Here is a 13,643-nt window from a genome sequence, read left to right on the forward strand (position 1 = left end):
TATTTTTTTTATTTTTTTTATTTTTTTACCCCTCTTGCTTGGGTTGTAGTAGAATCAAATGAGTAAGTCTTTGATAACTGACAGTTATTCAATTTTTTTTGCTGCGAAATTCTTAAAAAGTTATAGTGGCTAAATTGTGTGTGTGTGTGTGTGTGTGTGTGTGTGTGTGTGTGTGTGTGTGTGTGCGCATGTGTGCGCGCGCGCGTTACTGGGGAGTAAACAGCTCTGTGGCATTCTACCCCAGAACTACACCCCCAGCCCTATTTTATTCTTTATTTTGACAGAGTCTCACTTATTTGCCGAGGGCCTCACTTGGCTTTCTGTGAACCTGCGATCCTCCTGTCTCTGCCTCCCAAGTACTGGGATTACAAGTGTGCACCACCATGCCTGGCTTTAAATCCTTTTATTCTTTTTTTTTTTTTTTTCCCCCTGTGGTACTGGGGTAGAATCCAGGGGCATTCTACCTCCACGCTACATCCCCGGACCTATTTTTTTTTTTTATTCTTTATTTTGAAACAAGGTCTCACTGAGTTGCAAAGGGCCTCACTAAGTAGCTGAGGCTGTCCGTAAACCAGGATCCTCCTGTTTCAGCTTCCTGAATGCTGAGATTACAAGTGTGCACCATCATGCCTCTTATTGTTAAAGCATTATGTTTTCTTTTCTTTTGTCTTCTTTTATAATGTTCTTTTTCACAATGTTGTCCTCAGATTTGAGATTCCTTATCATAATTTAAAAATTCCTTTGGAGCAGTCCCCTGCCCCTCCAGAACTGGGGACTGGACCCAGAGGCATTCTGCCATTGAGTTGGTTACACCTTCAGCCTCTTTATATTTTGTATTTAGAGATAGGGTTTCCACTAAGTTGCCCACGCTGGAACTTGTAGTCCTCCTGCTTCAGCTTCATGATTAGCTGGGATTTTACCTATGTACCCAGATGAGTTTTTGTTTTGTTAGTTACCTTAATGCATATAAACAAATCCTTTTTTATTTTGTCTTGAATTGATTTTCTTTTAAGGGCTATGTTGTCTACCTTATCTGAGCCAGTTGGCCCCTGACTTAATAACAGAACAGTGCTCTAACTATCATAAGAGAGACATGTCTGTGGACATGTGGAATTTGGCATTCATTGTTCCCTTAGTGGGCTCAGCCCCTTGGTTCCTCTGTGTTTGACTTCTGTAGCTACTTCACCCTTGCTTTTCTCTGTGTAGGTCAAGGAGAGGGTTGTCTGTATTTTCAGCTGAATAATAGGACAGAAGAGGGATGGCAAATATCCTGTGTAGCTCATGTATATCCCTTTTCCTATGATTGTGGCAGGCAGCAGCTTTCTTGCTTACTCTTAGGGTAGTTTCACAATTTTCTCAACTTCATGGAGCCAGAAGTTTCAGTGTGAGTAAAACCTGTGCACTACTCCTGGAATAGTTTGGGATGATTACCCAAACTTCCACTCCTTCCCTAATGTCTAGGGTTCGATGTAGTTTCATATTAAGAGATCTTGCTATCTTAGGTTGGTAATGGTGTTTAATAGCTTCTAGCAGTTTAATAGCTTTCTAAGTGTACTCAAACACCTTTGAATTTACTATGACAAAAATAGGCCCCCAAATGATTTTTTTTTCTTTGCGGTACTGGGGATGGAACCCAGGGGCATTGTACCTCTGAGTGACACCCACAGCCCTATTTTTTTTATTCTTTATTTTGAAACAGGGTCTCACTGAGTTGCAAAAGGCCTCATTAAGTAGCTAAGGCTGATCGCGAACCATGATCCTCCTGTCTCAGCCTCCCAAATGCTGGGATTACAAGCATGTGCCACCACGCCTGGCATTCAACTGACTTTTATGATATATTTTGATAGAAAAAAACTTCTTTACACACCACCACATTAAATCATTTTTTTGACAAATCAGTAAATTTACATTTAAAAAGTTAGTAATCCTTGGTAAACGATGGGGATTAAGATGAGTTATCTCCTTCACAAAAATGTAAATTACTTTATCAAGTGTATAATTCATTGCTTTGTTTTTCCTAAACTTTCAAGTTATGCACCCTCACCATAAAAGAGGCTTTGATAGAATTGCATGTTGAAGCCAACCTCAGTAATTTAGCAAGACCTCTGCAACTTAGTGAGACAGTTGTTTCAAAATAAAAAATAAAATAGCACTGGGGATATAGTTCAGAGGTAGAATACTCCTGAGTTCAATCCCCAGTATCACAAAAGTAAGTAAATAAGTAAATACATAAATAAATAGAATATAATGTATTGTTGCATTATTATACAATTATTGAAAAACAGTATTTTTAGTCATATGTACTACCACCAAAATTGAAAAAGTAAAGATGGTGAAATATATGATTAACACTACTGCCTGCACACTAATCAGAGCAACTCAGGTGGTTAAAAGGGAATCTTTTCCCAAGTCCATCACACCTGCCTCTATTGAGAAAAAGAATTTTTACTTTGAGAAATAGCCAGTGAAAGTATTGTCAATGAAGCCAGTCACAAAAGGCCATGTATTGCTGAGCAGTGGCACATGCCCATAATCTCAGTAACTTGGAAGCTGAGGCAGAAGGATGGCAAGCTTGAGGCCAACATGGCAATTTAGTGAAAATCTGGATCATAAAAAAAAGAAAAAGACCAAGCAAGCTGAGGATGTAGCTCAGTGGGAGAGACCCCTTGGGTTCAACCTCCAGTAACACACACACACGCACGCACACACACACACACACACACACACACCAGAAACAACCCCCCAAAAGGCCACATATTGTATGAATCTTTTTTTATTTTTTTTTACTTTTTTGCGGTACTGGGGATGGAACCCAGGGGCACTCTACCTCCAAGCTACACCCCCCAGCCTTATTTTTCATTCTTTATTTTGAAACAGGGTCTCATTGAATTGTAAAGGGCCTCACTATTTAGCTGAGGCTGTCATTGAACCCTGATATTCCTGTGTCAGCCTTTTGCACCACCCTGGTGGTCAGCTGTATGATTCTTTTTTATATGAAATATCCAGAATAAACAAATATATAGAGAGACTGGCAGTAGATTAAGGCTAGCCGCCAGGATATGGGTGGGATGTGGGCACAGAGGAGTGACTGTTAGTGGCTTTTTCTCTCTTTTTTTTTGGTGGTAGTGGGGTGCCTGGAAACCCTTCTACCTCCGGGCTATACTCCCAGACCTATTTTTATATTTTTATTTGGAAACAGGGTCTCCCTTAAGCCAGCGAGGCTGGCTTCCAACTAGCATGATCCTCCTGTCTCCACCTCCCAAGCCCGGGGATTACAAGTGTGCGCCACCACGCCTGGCTATTAGTGGCTTTTGATAATGTCCTAGGAGCCATCGCTGCTGAGCTTGTACAACTCTGTACATGGTGTGACAATTAACCCCAAATCGCAGATGGGTGAATCTCATAGTATTTCCATCAAGTCTCATTAAGGGTATTAAAAACATGACACATCAGCCTTTGTAGAAGACATCAGTAGTGTAAAAATTACTTCATGTCTTAGGTGCTTCTGTGTCCATACATGGTTGTGGAGATAAAGCATCATTTTAAGTACAGTTTAGTAAGTTTCATTAGGTAGATATATGGTAATATAATTAATTTCCTAAAATGGGTTTCCAAAAACAGGTGGTTTCCAATAAGCCCTGTTTCCAGTAGGATGACTGTGTTGTTGTCATTCCAGGGTAAATTCTAGAAGCACAGCTTTTGGTTCAGAGATGAAATGCTTTTAACGTTTTGAATCTTACTTCTAAATGATTCCTCAGTAAGATGCTCTGGGTGATGTTCTTCCTCCCGGTGCGTGAAGCTAGCTCCCCAGGCAGCGTGGGCAAGTCGCTGCTGGGCCGTCAGGGCTTCTGATCTTTGCCACTGAGGGGATGTGGACTCATTTGTGTTTCTTCCTGAAACTTGTCATATATCCTTTTCCAAAGTCTTTAATGTTGTTTTCTTTTCATTGGGGTAATGATCTATATTTGCAACATTATGTAGAATGTCTCTTTATATATTTATTTTTAGTGTATTACATAGAATAAAATATTTAAAAAATGAAATATTTTCCAGTTTGCGTTTCATATTTACTTGTTTTCAGCCATAAAAAGTTAAAATGACTGTGTCATTTTATGTTTTTATGCATGCATGTGTTAGTATCACCTACTCACAGGCCTGTCATTTTGGTATATCTGTTTTTTGCCACTACCATATTCTTTTAATCATTATGTCTTAAAATATTTTAATAACCATTAGAGTGATTTTTCATATACTCAGCAGCCTAATAGAGATTAAAGCCAAGGGTTTTGCAATTGATTAGTTCATTGCATGACCTTCACCAGGTATTCAACCTTTAATCCTTCCCTCAGTTTGGTGGGGCAATAAGAGTATCTCCTGAGGAGTTACAGGATCAAGCCCTTTTTCCTGCTTCATTAACTTTTCTAATTACTGAATCTTTTTTCTTAAATTCACACTTATGGCATTTTCTCTCATTTAAAAACATAATGTTTTATCCCAGTTTTCTTCCTTTTATTGCTAAGATTTTTATTTGGTACTTTTTCAAAATTTTTATCCTTAGAATTTCTCCATGTCTTACATTGTCTTTTTTATTTAATTCACATGTTTACCTGTACTCTCTTGGGTATCATTGAGGTTCTTTAAAATTAGTCTTTCAAACTCTTTGTTTAGCATTTTGTCTATTTCCATCTTTGGAATGTTACTAGAGAATTACTAGCTTTAGGAATAGTTATATTATCCGCCCCCCCCCCCATGTGTCTTGTGTTTTAAGTGGAGATTTGTACATCTCAGGATGGGTAAGGCTTCTGTTTTTATGGATGGCCTTCTTGGCAAGCTGCTTTCCCCTGATGATGTGTTTTGGGGTATCAGTTTATTGTGTAGTATTTTCTACTCTGTTACTAGTATAATCTCTCTCTAGCTTCTGTGGTGGTAATTTGTGGGTTTGGTACAGAGCTTGCCTTACTGTAATTGGAGAGACCCACTGTTTCTGCAGGTCTTGCAAGAATGGGGACACTGGTAGTTCAGGCAGATGTGGCATTGGCCGCAGAGGATATGGATAGTCCTGCAGTGGAACTGGTAGCTCCTGTTGGGTCACCAGTGTTTCCACAGACACTGTCAATAGTGGCCCTGTTACTTGAGAATGACTTCGATTCTGTTTGTTTGAAGCTCTTGTCCTCTGATTGGATACTGGTGCAGATCCAAGTGCTCATGGCAGGAGGCAGGGATCAGAATGACAGCTCCTCTTGGGCACTCAACGCCAGTATTCTCTCAACAATGCGTGATCTGACATGGTGTGGGTATGGCCAGTGTTGAGAATCCATGTTGCTTCTGTGTCATCAATCATGATTTTCCTCTCCACTGCTGCTGTGAGGATGTCTGTCTGGGTGTGGGACTTCAAAACTATCCCCTCTCTGCCAGCTGTGCCTCACTGAGGTTTTTGGGCCTGGGAGGTTTTGTTTCCTTCATTTTTTAAGTAGAAGTATTTGACAGGTTTTGAGTAGGATTGGGTCCTGTGTGTGTATTGGCCAGAATTCCTCTCAGCTGGCACCTATCACGTGTAAACTAAAGGGGGGAAGAGGCAGATAAATAAAAATAATAAAAAATAAGTAAATTGAAGCAATTATAAAATAAAAATGAGAAAGAAGAAAACACACACAACACACACAGCGCGCGCGCACACATACACACACACAAACACACACAAGAATCCTCCTAGGTTAGGTGTTTGGGGATGCAGACAAGGGCAGGTGGTTACAGCTCTGTTGCACAATGCTTCCCTGTCTTATTGGGCTTTGTGTCCTGAAGGTAGGTTGGCCCAGGCTCCCCCATCCTATCCTGTCTTTCATTTATGGCACTGTCCAAGTAGTAGATGGGAATGAGTTGGGCTGCAGCTGATTGAAATTCCTTGTAGGTGGCTTTCACCCCAGAATAAGTTAGGGCAGAATGTGGGCCCTGCCAGGAAAATATTGTCCCTAGAACTTACTGGGCATACTGCATTAGCAGCAGGCCACATTGTTTAGATGAGTCCCTAGATGCCCCCGTAGACGGGAGGCAGTTGAACCACACAGTTCTGTTCGGGGACAGAGGTAGAACCATGTGATCTGCCACCCTCAATCCTAGCGTCATCAGTTCTAGTCCCCATGTGACTAGTCCCACACAGGACTGTTCACTCTCTGGGGTCTTAGAGCACAGGTTCCCTGATCTGGAAATTGGTGCCCTGCACTCTGCTTCACATTGCAGCCTATGCTCCCCTGCACTCAGAACTCTCTGTGGGCCCGTGTCAGTCACTCCTCAGAGCAAAGACTGTCTTGTGGAGCCACCAACTGATCAGGTAGTGCAGCAGTGTGTCCAATTTGCCCGGGCTCCTGACTTTAGAGTAATACCTACCGAGACAGTAGCACCCTTGAGATGATGCCCAGTTATTTTGCTTTGACTGGGCGGTGCAAAGACTTCCTTCCTAAAGCTAGCCTGCTCCGAAGACTCCAGCTCTCTAATACATTTAGACTAAAGGTTATTGATATTTTCTCTTTCACCTGTGCATGTTTTTGTCCACTCTTTTTTTGTGTGTGTGGGTCTGGGGATAGAACCCAGGGGCATTCGACCTCCGAGCTACACCCCTTGCCCTATTTTTTATTCTTTATTTTGAAACAGGGTCTCGCTAAGTTGCAGAGGGCCTCACTAAGTAGCTGAGGCTGTCCAAGAACCACCATCCTCTGGTCTCAGTCTCCCAAATGCTGGGATTACAAGCGTGCGGCACCATGTCCTGCTGGTCCAGTTTTCTTCATAGAGATTTTCTCTGTACTCATGTAACTAGATAAGACTAACAGGATAATCTCTCCATCTCAAGGTCCCCAAATCTCTGTTGACAAGTAAGGTCACATCCACAGGCTTTAAGAAATAAAGCATGTGAAACGGTGTTTCTTGAGAAGAAACACGGAGTTTCCTTAAGATGAAATGGGGTTTCTTGAGAAGAAACACAGCGTTTCTTTACCAGATTCTTGTCTGCGGCGAGTGAAGAATGACATCCGCAGACGGCAGGAAGAGGAATAGAAGTTTATTGGAAACAGCAGGGAATAGGGAAAACTGGCCGAACACCCCTAAGGGCTGTCTGTCGGGACTATGATGTCTAGCAGCTGCCTTCAGGACAATACTTGAGGGTAGCCCAAGCCAAATGCCTTCAGTTGCAAGCTGCTTTCTCCAAAGTCCACGCAATCTGCCAGAAAAGAAGTGCAGGTCACCCCTAGAGGCCCTGGCCGGCCTTGATGTCCAGCAGAGGCCTTCAGGTCACTACCCGAGTGTAGCCCAGGCCAAGTGCCTTCAATTGCACTCCACCTTCTCTCAAAGCTAATGCGACCTGCGAGAGAGAGAGAGAGAGAGAGAGAGAGAGAGAGAGAGAGAGAGAGAGACACCAAAGCTCCCCAGTGGGGAGGATTTCCCAGAGTGGGTAACCGTTCTGGTGACTGGTCTAGGGGTTTATATATGTCTGCATGTCCTCTGTTGGTTGGAGTCTGGGAGGCAGTTCTTAAAATTTGCATAGGTTATTTGCATGTCCTTTGAGGGGTCTCCTTTCAGTAGAGGTGTCAGGCTTGCTCCAGGGATGTCTCCTGGGTTTGTTGACTAGTAAACAGATGGTTTTGTGAAGCTTTGGTCATTCTTATCTCTGAACCTTGGAAGAGCTGGTCTCTTCTTAGGAGCCTTGGAAGTTAATTAGTATTCGATGCCCCTCAGGAAATTAAGTTTTTCTACCAAGGCTCCTTTCCTACCTGCCTACTCCTTTTCTACCTCCTCACATGGACACATGGAGGGTGTTGATATCCTGCCTTCCATAGCTTCCTTTCACTCACAAGTGTTCCACCTTCGGCATTAGTTATCGGCAACTCTTTTCTGAGAACGTAGTCAAATCATATAAAATATAAACAAAATCTGCAATTTCACTTTCCACCTCCATCCTCAGTTTTTATTCTCTCCTTTTCTGTTTCCTCTTCTGCTTCCTTTTGACACGTTTGCATAGGTCACACATGGTTCTCCAGGTTCACTTGCTAGAAGCCAGGAAGTAGAGTGTATGACATTTCTTTTTGCCCTTTATTTTGGATAAAGGAGACACATATTTTGTGACTGCTTACATCATTTTTTACTCCAACCATTTCCATCTTTAGTCACAAAGGAACAGTAGTATCTCTCTCCTTTTAATTGTGCTTGACTTTGCCTTTAGACTGTTACATGTGAAGAAGAGGAAGTAATTCAGGCTTTTCCCTCCTTCTGCTTTTATACTTTCTTTTATTCTGTAGAATTACCTGGGTAATGCATTTATTTGAGCATCTGTTATGATACAGAAACAAATAATTTTAATAACAGTTGTCCTTAGACAGCCTATAAAAAGACCAATGTATGATTTTTAAATATTCTATATCTAATAAACTAATAGATACTTGATACTTGCTAATTTTTATGTACATTTGTTTTCAATTTAATGATGACTTTGAAAGAGTTTATATTTAGTTAAGAAATGCACATAAAGCCATGCTACATAGCTCTGAAGTGAATTTCTTTCTACTCAGTTCCAGTGCATGTTTTACACTCCATTTGCTGTCAGTGAGAATGAGGATCCCAGACACCCACATATTTATCATCACTGAGTTCGCTGTATCATACAGGAAAAGAACATTAATATACCGTACAGAAACGCTAACACACATAAACAACCACTTAGCATTTTCAAGACCATATCTGACTTATTGATTAGCTTAAATATCTCTTAGCAGACTGAGGCCCCATGTAGAGTGCATACATTCACTTACTTTTCAGAACAAGTGCTTGCTTCTTGTGTTGCTGAACCAGCTTGTCTCTGTATGTCCTGGTGCAGATCAAACATTATAAATATTTTCCTTTTCCATCGGAATCTCTTTATCTCGACACCATTAAGCTAGTCCAAGTGTTCTTCAGATAAAGTATACTCCGGAAAACATTTTTTAAAGCCTCATTGTACATTTGCATTTATTTTGGGTGTTCTGAGCCTCTTTTCCTTAGTTTATGCTGTTATTCTCAGTTCTGGGGTCAGAGGGAGGGGTAGAGGTGGGGATTTTTCTGGATTTCTTTTGTCTCCTATGAATTCTATGTTCTTCTGTGGGCTCTGCCCTGTAAATTAGGCTGAAGTCAAGTTTTCATAGTTTTAAAAATATACACAATATTTTTAGACTTTTTATTGGAATGTTTTATTGAAATAAGGAAGTACCAATATATAGAGTCAGTTACATACATACTGACCTAAACTTGAGAAAATGGCACTAAGAGATAATGTAGGAAGGAAGGAAATAGGGTAAGTGAACATTGTCAATATAAAGCAAAAAAGCAAATGAACACGCTTTTCTTTTAGTGTTTCATGGGAATTTACTTTGCATACATCCAGAATCAGTATATTTTTTTTCTTTTTTTAAAAATTTATTTATTTATTTATTTATTTTATTGGTGCACTGTATTCATACATCATAATGGGATACAAACTTTTGTAGACATACATGCACGCATCGCCCAGTCAGCCCCCACCCGATCCCCACCCCATTCCCTCCCCATCCCTCCTTCCCATGCTTGGCTTAGTGGTTGACATCTAGTATTATAGCAATTTATCCAAAATTAAAAATGATAATCTCACATAACAGTTTCATTTGTCTGATACCAAGCTTTTGATGACTTAGAGATAACATTTCAATATTTCTTTTTGCTTTCTTACCAGAGATTTTTTTTTCTATTTTTTTAGGTGAAACTATCATATATTTATATATTTATTTTTCAGAAAAAAAATTTATCCTAATATGGAATATGGATTCTAGATACCCAAAATGATCTTGAAAAAGAACAAAGCTAGAAGATATATATTTTCTGATTTCGAACCATATAAAGCTACAATAATTGAAACAGTGTAGTACTGTTCTAAAGGCAGATATATAAACCATTGGATTTAAATACAAGCCTAGAGCTAAATTCTTCCCTATATTATCAAGTTATTTTTGACAAGGTTTCCATGAACATTTGGTGGTGGAAATAATAATCTTTTAACTAAATATTGTTGAAAAATAATAATTACATGGAAAAGAATAAAATTGGACCCTTACCTAATCCCATATACAAGTATTAACTCAAAATAGATAAAATACCTAAATATAAATCTTAAGACTATAAACTTTTAGGAGAAAATCTGGGTCATGAAACCTCACAACATTGAAATTGGCAGTGATTTCTTGGATATGATTTCAATGGCACAGGCAACAGAAGAGTATACAAACTCCCTAAAAAATAAAAAAAAATATTGTATATCCAAAGACAATGTAAACAGAGTTAAAAGTTACTAATAGAATTGGATAAAATATTTCCAAATGCTATATCTGAAGGTATATTAATATTCCAACTAGAAATCCTAAAAATTAACAACAATAAAGGCAAACAATACAATTTAGAGATTGGTAAAAGACTAACATAAATAATGAATCTCCACAGATAACCAATCTTAGTTGTCTATTGGATGGAAAATCTTATTTCTCTGGTTCTCGTGTGTGTTACCTATTTCTTCTTTGTAGTTAATCTCTTTGAGTATTTTCTCTAGTGCTGGTTTTGAAGACATAAATTCCTTCAGTTTCTGTTTGTCATGGAAGCTTCTTATTTTTCCATCTAATTTGATAGAAAGTTTTGCTGGGTAGAAAATTTTTGGCTGGAAGTTGTTTTCTTTCAGAGTTTGGCATATGTTACTCCAAGCCCTTCTGGCTCTCATGACTTGATTTGGGAAGTCTGGAGTGATTCTAATTGGTTTGCCTCTGAATGTCACTTGGCCCTTTGTTTTTGTTGCCCTTAAGATTCTCTGCTTGGCTTCCACATTGGTCATTTTGACAATTATGTGGCGTGGGGATCCTCTTCCCCGATCCTGTCTAAAGGGAGTTCTATAAGTTTCCTGGATCTGTGTATCAACCTCTTGCTCTATGTTTGGAAAATTTTCTGCTATTACTTCCTTGAAGAGATTGTTGATCCCTTTGGTTTCACTTTTTTTCCCTCCTCTATTCCTATTATTCTTAGGTTAGCTCTCTTAAAATGGGCCCATATTTCTTCAATGTCAGATTCCTGCTGTTGGATATTTTTTTCTAGATTAGAAACTATGCGTTCATTTTTGGAATGATCATCTTCTAAGAGCGAGATTCTGTTCTCCATGTGGTCTAATCGGTTGTTTGTGCTTTGAATTGAGGCCTTTACTTCATTAATTGCATTCTTTATCTCTTTTTGGCTCTCTCTGAGTTCTTTTCGAAGCACCTCTATTATTTCTACAGTTATTTTCCTGATTTGATCTTCTAGAAATCTCTGATTTTCTGTTTTATCGGGTTCTGATGTTGTGGGGTTGTGGGCATTCATTGCTCCAGTATTATTCCTCTTTCCCATGATTTAGGAAGTTTGTGCCTTCTCTGGGTTCTTCCCTTGGGTCACTATGACTTCACTTAAGGTGTTCTGGATCTCGAGTCAGTAGTATCTCAGACCCCACTACTCCTTTACTGGGTTGTATCACAGAGTCTCCGACCCAGGGAGTTGATAGAGGCTGCTTTAAACTATGGGGGGTGCCAGGTTGCGCGTTCTCCTATGGTGTGATATCTCTGCCACCGCCACTCCCCCACTGGGTCAAGTCCCAGGAAGTACAGTACTGGGATTTCTCCTGTGTGGTCCGCAATTTGACTTACTGTTCTTGAGTTCGCAGATGTAGCTCTACTGGACTTGTTGAATTTGCTGCTGCTGCCGCCGCCGGTGGCAATATGGTGCCGCTGATACGCCTTTGGCCATGAGGCTGGCTTATTTCTTCTTGGTTTTGAATTCCACTCTGAGTTCTTGCAGCGTGTGCTGAGCTCAGCCACTGGGAGCTTTAGATGTTCCCTGCGCTGAAAAATCCCGCCTGGCTGTTCCGCAGCTGCTCACCTCGCCTTGCTGTAGCTATCCGGTGAATTCGCCGCTGCCGCCGGCAGTATGGCGCTGTTGCCGCCAGCAGTATGGCGCTGCTGCCGCGTTCTCGGGCGTGAGGCCGGTGTATCTCCTCTGTGGCTCTGAGCTCTGTTCTCAGTCCGCTTTCTCTCTGGAGCCTGGTGATTTTTTTGTTTCTCTGGTGATGGTGTTTTCTGGCTATGAAAGGCGCTGATTTTGTGGTAATGGAGATTGGTTGTTAGCGGGGCTCTTAAGCCCCGCTTTTCTCGGTCGCCATCTTCCCGGAAGTCCTCTCCAATTCAGAATCAGTATATTTTAAAAGAAAAATGTCTTGGCCGCTTCTTTTATTAAAATAAAACAATGTAGTGTTATGAGTTTAAAAGTAAGAGTTTCCTTATTTTTTTTTTACCTCTCATTTACATGTCCTACCATTTTTTTTTCTCTCTTTCAAAAAGTACAAAAACTGGAAGAAAGCTGGGCGTGGTAGTGCATGCTTGTAATCCCAGCATTTGGGAGGCTGAGATAGGAGGATTGCTGCTCATGAACAGCCTCAGCTATTTAGTGAGGCTCTCTGCAACTCAGTGAGACCCTGTTTCAAAATAAAGAAAAAAAAATAGAGCAGGGGGTGTAGCTCAGAGGTCGAATGCCCCTGGGATCCATCCCCAGAACCGCAAACAACAACAACAACAACAACAACAACAACAACAAACAACCCAGAAAGAAAACGAAAAAAACAAGCAACAACAATAGCATAAAACAAGAAAATAAAAACAAAACAAAAGAAAAACACCATAAAACCACACACCCCATAATTTAAAAAAAGTTATGAATCCAGAAGCCAGGTGTGGTGGTGCACACTTGTAATCCCAGCATTTGGGAGGCTAAAACAGGAGGATCACAGTTCAAGGACAGCCTCAGCTACTACTTAGTGAAACTCTTTGCAACTCAGTGAGACTCTGTTTCAAAATAAAGAATAAAAAAGTAGGGCTGAGGTTTGAGCTCTGAGGTAGAATGCTCCTGGGTTCCATTCTTGATACTGTAAAGAAAAAAAAAATTATGAATCTTTGAAGTACTTTTAAAAATTATTTATTTATTTATTTATTTATTTATTTATTTTTTTGCGGTACCAGGGATGGAACCCAGTGGCATTCTACCTCCCAGCTACACCCCCAGCCCTGTTTTTTATTCTTTATTTTGAAACAAGGTCTCACTGAGTTGCTAAGGGCCTCACTAAGTAGTAGCTGAGGCAGTTTGCAAATAGCGATCCTCCTGTCTCAACCTCTCAAATGCTGGAATTACAAGCATGTGCCACCACGCCTGGCTCCTTGAAGTAATTTCTAAGACCCTGTTTCTTTAATAACTTCAGGTAAGTCTTTTGAAAGTGCTCTCTGTATATGCAGTACAATTTTCTTTCTTGAGTTATTCCTTCTGGGCTGGGACTGTCTTAAAAAGGCAGCCATTTTATTTTATTTTGTTTTAGTTAGTTTTCACGAATTTATTTATAGTCCAGCGAAATAGTGCAAGGATAACCTTCAGTCTCTGCACTCTTCCCTTCCTTTTCAAGATTTTTATTTATTTTTTTATTTTTTATTTTTTTTAATTTATTTTTTATTGGTGCAATGTATTCATACATCATAGTGGTATAAAGAAAATACTATTGTAGACATACATGCACATCTCGCCCAGTTAGCCCCTACCAC

Source organism: Muscardinus avellanarius (genome assembly GCF_963383645.1).
Source record: "Muscardinus avellanarius genome assembly, chromosome: 18".
NCBI lineage: Eukaryota > Metazoa > Chordata > Mammalia > Rodentia > Gliridae > Muscardinus > Muscardinus avellanarius.